Source organism: Octopus sinensis, linkage group LG6 (genome assembly GCF_006345805.1).
Source record: "Octopus sinensis linkage group LG6, ASM634580v1, whole genome shotgun sequence".
Lineage (NCBI taxonomy): Eukaryota > Metazoa > Mollusca > Cephalopoda > Octopoda > Octopodidae > Octopus > Octopus sinensis.
Window position 1 is genome coordinate 10,063,456 of NC_043002.1, and position 7,500 is coordinate 10,070,955.

At 33.5% G+C, this 7,500-nt stretch overlaps 1 long non-coding RNA gene across 1 annotated transcript in view; it reads right to left on the minus strand.

Annotated features, from left to right (window-relative positions):
- LOC118763702 overlaps positions 1-5,147 on the minus strand; it is a 12,339-nt gene extending 7,192 nt beyond the window's left edge. The window contains exon 1 of the long non-coding RNA XR_004999458.1: positions 5,133-5,147. This is a non-coding gene — a long non-coding RNA (uncharacterized LOC118763702). The remainder of the gene's footprint in view (positions 1-5,132) is intronic.
- Positions 5,148-7,500: the final 2,353 nt, after the last annotated feature.

The following is a 7,500-nucleotide window of genomic DNA, read 5'->3' on the forward strand; positions in this document are numbered from 1 at the left end:
AAATGACTTGCTGACTGATACCTAGTACGGTTTCCGACCAGAAAGAAGCTGTTTGACACTATGACATGTGGATGTGATATACCTCCACTTTGCGAAACGCTTCGATGAAGTCAATCATGGAATGACGTCTCACAATCTGCTTGATGTTGGCATAATTTGAAATTTTGAAATGTGGCTACCCGGCTTTTTAAAACATAGGCACCAGGCATCTATTTTCTATTCTTTTTTTTTACATCCCGCAAAAAGAAAGCTCTACTTTGTAATTTGTCCCCTCTGTGTGGCAAATAAAGACATATATATATAGAGAGAGAAAAAGAGAAAGATAGATAGCTAGATAGGTAGATAGATAGATATACACACATATGAAGTATACATGTATATGCACATACCTATAATAAAGTGATTGTTTCTTATCAGGAACAAAATGTTTGATAGGACTGCTATAGAAGTGCTCAATTAAATGAGACAAATATATTAAACTAAGGTTGCAGAACAAACAAATATAAGGTCATCCACGTAACATTTCATATCTCGAACATTTAATCACATAATGCTTTTTTCTTTCACATAGATGCTTGTATTGATGAATTGTGTTTCATCTTCCGTGATTTTATGCATGTACGATTTTATACATATTCTATGTGTAAGAAAAAGCATTATGTGATTAAATGTTCGAGATATGAAATGTTACGTGGATGACCCTGTATTTGTTTGTTCGGCAACCATAGTTTAATATGCATATACCTATATATATATATATATATATATATATGTATAAGGGTGAAAAGGAACACACGAGTTGATATATATGAAAAAACAAGTCAAAAATAGAAAATGCTAAGATCCCAGATAAAAATTCCCCAAAACAGAAAAATAGCTTTTAGCCAACACAAGCTATTTTTCTGTTTTGGGGAATTTTTATCTGGGATCTTAGCATTTTCTATTTTTGACTTGTTTTTTCATATATAATATATATATATATATATATATATATATATATATATATATATATATATATATATATATATATATATATATATCCCATATATAAGTGTGTGTGTGTAGTTATGTGTGTTTGTGTTTGTGTGCGTGTGGGTGTATTTGTGTATATATTTGTGTATAGATTCAATCAGAACGTGATATATATATATATATATATATATATATATTATATATATATATTATATATATATATATATATATAGATATATATATATATATATATCTATATATATATATATATATATATATCACGTTCTGATTGAATCTGCCACGTGTTCAATTATCTCATTGAATCTTCCATGCATTAACATGTACCTCCTTGCGACAGTGTAAACTTTCAGTTAATCAAGACATCTCTGTGTCACGCTGAATATCCCCGAGAACTACGTTAAGGGTGCACGTGTCTGTGGAGTGCTCAGCCACTTACACTTTAATTTCACGAGCAGGCTGTTCCGTTGATTCGGATCAACCGGAACCCTCATCGTCATAATCGACGGAGTGCTTCCATCCCATATGCATACATACATGTATGTACACACACAAACACATACACATACACACACATACACACATATATATATATACATGCACACACACATATATGTACATATATATAGTTGAAATTTATATTTAAAAAAACAGGACAAATGTATGAATAACAAGTAACTGTATTAGTTTGGCGCTCAGAAAAATGAAAAAGTCTTTCATGTTTCGAGCCTACGCTCTTCAATAGAGAGGCATAATTGAAAATAAACAGTGAATGAAAAAAAAAATTGTAGATTTCAGCAGTCCTGCATTTCTCTCTCTCTCTCTCTCTCTCTCTATCTATCTATATATATATATATATATATATATATATATAGATAGATAGATAGATAGAGAGAGAGAGAGAGAGAGAGAGAAAGAAAGAAAGAGAGAGAGAAAGAAAGAAAGAGAGAGAGAGAGAGAGAGGGAGAGAGCAACAGAAACACACTATGGGTTATTACCTGTGGGAAATTAAATGTCTGAGAGAGCCCGGAGTATGTTTATTATACTACATAATCACAGTTGTACTGATATCATACTAGGAATTCCCGCTCAAAACAAAGAACAATGTGACATTCCACACATTTCTTACCTTAGGGACTTGACGATGATTACCTTAGGGATGTAGCATGCTATAAGTTAAATTGAAATGCTAAGGGACATCGTTGTCCTCGTTCCTGACAACAGCTGTTAGCCGTTTTTCCTGACAAATATTATTGAAATTTTTATTATTTGATTTATGATGGGTCATAAATTGAGAAGGCAAAATGTTACAAAACACCCGTTATCACCTCATTTCTTGTATATATCTATGTTCCAGTGTTATCGCCAGCAAGAATAAGTTTTACTTCTCCAGGTTTGATTTCTTCCCAGGTTTGGTTTTCTTTGTTTTTTCGGGGGCATACAGCTGGTTTCAATTGCCCTAGCAGAAGCGTAAATAATTTCATTTAACTCAGTAAAATCAGGTTTTAATTCTTGTATTATTTCATTTGTTACATAATTGCAAATTTTGATTTGTTTTTTATTTTGGTTTGTATTTGAGAGTTTATGAAGTGGTTCTCTATCATTCATATTTGTATGTCTTACAACTTCAAGCGTATTCAGGATTTTCTGCCTCATTTCTGCCATAGACTCTCTGTGTTCTTCAGCAAATGCGAGATCTTCAGTTACTGTTATTTTATAATTTTCCTGACTATCTTTAACAGGTTCAATAGAATTTCTTGTATCTTCAGTACTTTGCATGCTTTGGTCAGATGGCAGTCTTTCAATTAAGCCTCGTGGCGGGCTATACTGTTCATCTGATTCTTCATTTCCTTTGTGTCTTATATTTATGTAATTTTCCGTTGCGTGCTTGATCGCGCTTATTTCACTGTCTGTGAGTCTGTTATTTCTAAGGATATCCCTCCTCACATTTGCCAATTTGTTCTCGTCCAAATAGGGTCTACTGTCTTGATTCCGTGTTCTCCATATACTGTAAGAGGTTGCGGTGTGTCTCTCTTGAGATGGCCTACCTAATGCATAGTAATAAGCGTATATTACTTCTTTATACTCTTCTCGGGTCCATTTGTTCTGCTTACCTTTTTCTTTCTGTGGTGGTTATGGTGGTGAACTTGGAGGGCTCGAGTTGGGGAATTTCCCGTTCAAGTGACCATCCATGTCCGTATTCGGAGAAGAGTTTGTGCCAGTTGATGACTTTTCGATCCCAGGCTGGCTCTTCCCTGGGGGACGCGCTTCCAGATTAACCATAGGAGAAGCGATTTTGGTATACTGATTTAGTTTTCCTTTTAGTTTCCAAAAACATTTTGGTGCTACGATAATGTTATCATTTTTGAGCTCTGAGTTGCCGTTACAATTACAATCGTACCATTATAGCAGCCGTAGCCGGCCTGTGGTCACTCCTTGTAGTCATGGCAACAGTGTATTATTATTATTATTTAGAGGAAGGAGAGGGCAGGTTCGCGGTAGATAGGCAGGATGGCAGTCATACAGTTAGATATCGTTAGTTTATAAATAGACTCAATAGGAGTAGGCGAGGGGTGAAAGAGTGATTGTACCCATGTGGTCCAGCAAAGGAGCAGTCAGCAGAGGTCAAATATGTGTTTACTACCAACTCACCTTGTATGTTTTAATTACCGATAGAAAGACAGAAATAAAATACACACTCACATATATATAATTTCTATATATATAAATTGCTTAAATTAGTTATCCGGCGGTGTTTAAGAGTGTTCTTGTAGAAATTTCTGGGGTTTTTCATATTTGGCTATTCACAGTACAATGTATATATTAAAGATGATCGTTTGTGTGTGTTTAGCAATTTAAAATTTTTTTTCCATAAGATTGTAGATATTAAAGTTTTTAAAGATGATCATTTGTGTGTTCGTCCACAGAAAACTGAATATAATCAAGTTTTTAAGCCTGTAAATTGTTTAAGTAAAGATAGCCAGAGGCGTTTAAGAGTGTTCCTGCAGAGGAATTTTTTTACTTATTTGGCTATTCACAGTACAGTGTAGATATTAAAGTTCTTAAAGATGATCGTTTGTGTGTTCACGGAAAGTTTTACTTTTCACATAATATTGTAGATAGTAATGTTTTTAGAGATAATCGTTTGTGTGTCCGTCCAGAGAATACTGTAGATAGTCAAGTTTTTAAAGTTATTTAGAATGAGATTTTAAATACTCACAGAGGATTATAGATACTACAGTTTTCAAAATAATGTTTTTTGGTTGTAATAGAATGTCTGTATATATATATATATATATATCTAATTTCTATATATATAAATTGCTTAAGTTGAATAACCGGAGGCGTCTAAGAGTGTTCTTGCAGAGAAAACAGGGATGTTTACATATTTGGCTAGTCACAGAGAAAAGAAGGGTTTTGGGTATTCATAGGAAATTGTAAATATTAGAGTTTTTAAAGATGATTGTTTGTGTGTTCGTCCGGATAAAATTGTAGATAATCGAGTTTTTAAAGCTAATTAGAATGAGATTTTAGGTACTCACTGAAAATTTTAGATATTCCAGTTTTTAAAAGTTGTTTTTCAGTTGTTGTAGAATTCCTGTGTCTTCAGCTGCTGAATTATCAGAGCAGCGAAAGACACGTCTAGCTGCTACCAGGGCAGGCTGTTATTATTATTATTATTATTATTATTATTATTATTATTATTATTATTATTATTATTATTATTATTATTATTATTATTATTATTATTATTATTATTATTATTATTATTATTATTATTATTATTATTATTATTATTATTATTATTATTATTATTATTATTATTATTATTATTATTATTATTACTATTATTATTATTATTATTATTATTATATTATTATTATTATTATTATTACTATTATTATTATTATTATTATTATTATTATTATTATTATTATTATTATTATTATTATTATATTATTATTATTATTATTATTATTATTCAGGTCACTGTCTGGAATCGAACTCGGAATCTTGGTGTTAGTTGCCTGCGCTCTTTACTATTACGCCATATAGCACTATATGCACTACGGGCATATAGCGTAGTGGTTAAGAGCACGGGCTACTAACCCAAGATTCCGAGTTCGATTCCAGGCAGTAACCTGAATAATAATAATAATAATAATAATAATAATAATAATAATAATAATAATAATATAATAATATAATAATAATAATAATAATAATAATAATAATAATAATGATAATATCATCGAAAAATACCTTAGAAATGAGAACCCAGGTTCGAAATTTCCCCAAGACACCTGATGAAGGCTGGAGAATATATCAGCCGAAGCTTTGTGTTAACAACAAACAAGACGAGGACAAATATCCGTCAAATGTAAATAATGTAAATAATGTGCATAATTCCTCATCTCTTAAATTTAAATATTATAATATAATTTAATTTATTTCTATTCTTCTTTCAGATGTTTATATATTCGATACTTTTAATTACAGCTCTGTGCGTTTCTGGTGATAGTAAGTTTTCACATTGTTCGCCTTTTTTATTCATTTATTCTGCTGAACAGGTTTATGGTAAATAACTCTAATCTAATTCCTTTTCCCCCTATTGCTGTTGCATGAACCTATGCGAAAAAGCTATATCAGGCCAACTGCGAAATAATATCAATAACATCTTACATGCCAGGAACCAGTTTTCCTCCTTTCTATATTTGTAAAGTCTATAAAATATTTTCCAACATCAGAGACCCCATTTCTAAGTCACTCCAGTTCATATCATTGCCGTTTAGAATTATTTGAATATCTTACTGAGTGACAATACAAATCCTAAATATATTTTTTTCGGCTCTTTAAGTTCAGACATCAAATACCGCTAAGGTTGGCATCGCTGGTCATCCTTTCAGGATCGATAACAGAAGTACCAGTTGAGTATTGGGGTCGATGAAATCGACTATAGTCTTTCAACAAAATTTTGTGCCTCATGTGTAAGGCAGAAAGCGTTATCATTATTATTATCACTGAGGCGGGCAGAAACATTAGCACGCCGGGCGAAATGTGTAGCCGTATTTTGTCTGCTGTTACGTTCTGAGTTCAAATTCCGCCGAGGTCGAATTTGCCTTTCATCCTTTCGGGGTCGATAAATTAAGTACCAGTTATGCACTGGTGTCGATGTAATCGACTTAATCTGTTTGTTTGTCCTTGTTTGTCCCCTCTGTGTTTAGCCCCTTGTGGGTAGCAAAGAAAGTATTTCGCCCGTTGCTCTGTACTGAGTTCAAATTCCGCTGTGGTCAACTTTATCTTACATCCTTTCGGACTCGAAAAAATAAATACCAGTTAAACATTGCGTCGATGTAATCGACTCATCTTCTTTTGCCTTCCCCATTTCGTCCATTACCATTTCTGGTGTATGATGGTACCAAGCACACGTGACCTCATATCCATAGTAGCCAGTGGAGGTTTTGGGCTACCTTGTCGTGTTTTGGCTTGTACTATTGCATTTGTCCGTTGCATTTGTGTGGTATATATCCTTTTACACTGAGTTGGTATTCACTGCCTGGTCCTGAGCAGCGATGATTAGGCTTTTCTGTATTCTTTTTTAGGTCACCCTTGTTAAAGAAAAAGAATCTTCTTTAATATTATTATTATTATTCAGTAGTTTTACTTTTTAAACGTGCTTTCCCTTCGTTACCGAGCGCAGCTCTATGTGCCTTGGGTATGTGCTGTGGTTTGGTTTGATGGTCTTATGGTTACTGTATTGAAAGTGTTTTGCGTGGGATGTGTGCAGTGCCCAGTAGTGCAATTTTCTGTATGTTATATGTGTTTGTAAGTCCTTGTGTTTTTGTTATGTATTTGTCTGAATATTTTTTTATCATACCTAATGCACCTACTATGATAGGAACTGTTTCTGTTTTTAGATTCCACATTCTAGTTACCCCTATTTCCAGGTCTTTGTATTTTGAAAGTTTCTCCATTTCTTTTAGAGACACGTTGTCATCTGCTGGTATTGATACATCAATTAGAAAGCATTTTTTTCTTCATGATCTCTAACAACTATATCTGGTCTGTTGACCTTAATTTCTCTATCTGTGTGTATTGGCATATCCCAGAGTATGGTTGCTTTCTCGTTTTCTGTGAACTTTTCTGTGACCTTTATTATTATTATTATTGAGTGAGAGAGCAGTGCATGCCATCAGAGTGACACTGGGCTAAAATATACGAAGCCCAGTATACCCATCATGACTAGCCGTCTGATAAGGGTACACTAGGCACATGCATCACAATCATATGTGCGCGACATGGCGATCTCATATCAAGATAAACAGCACATGACCTTGCAAGGTGGGGCCCAGTTAGAATTTCCTTCTGGTCGAGTAACCCATCCTACTCAAAAGGTCTCTCAATAAGGGTTGTTTAAGGATGTTGAACGAACCACCCATGTTTCCAGAGGTGAATTATTCAAACCCCAAAGAATCCCTCTCAACACATGTTTATGATGCCCCCCCCGCA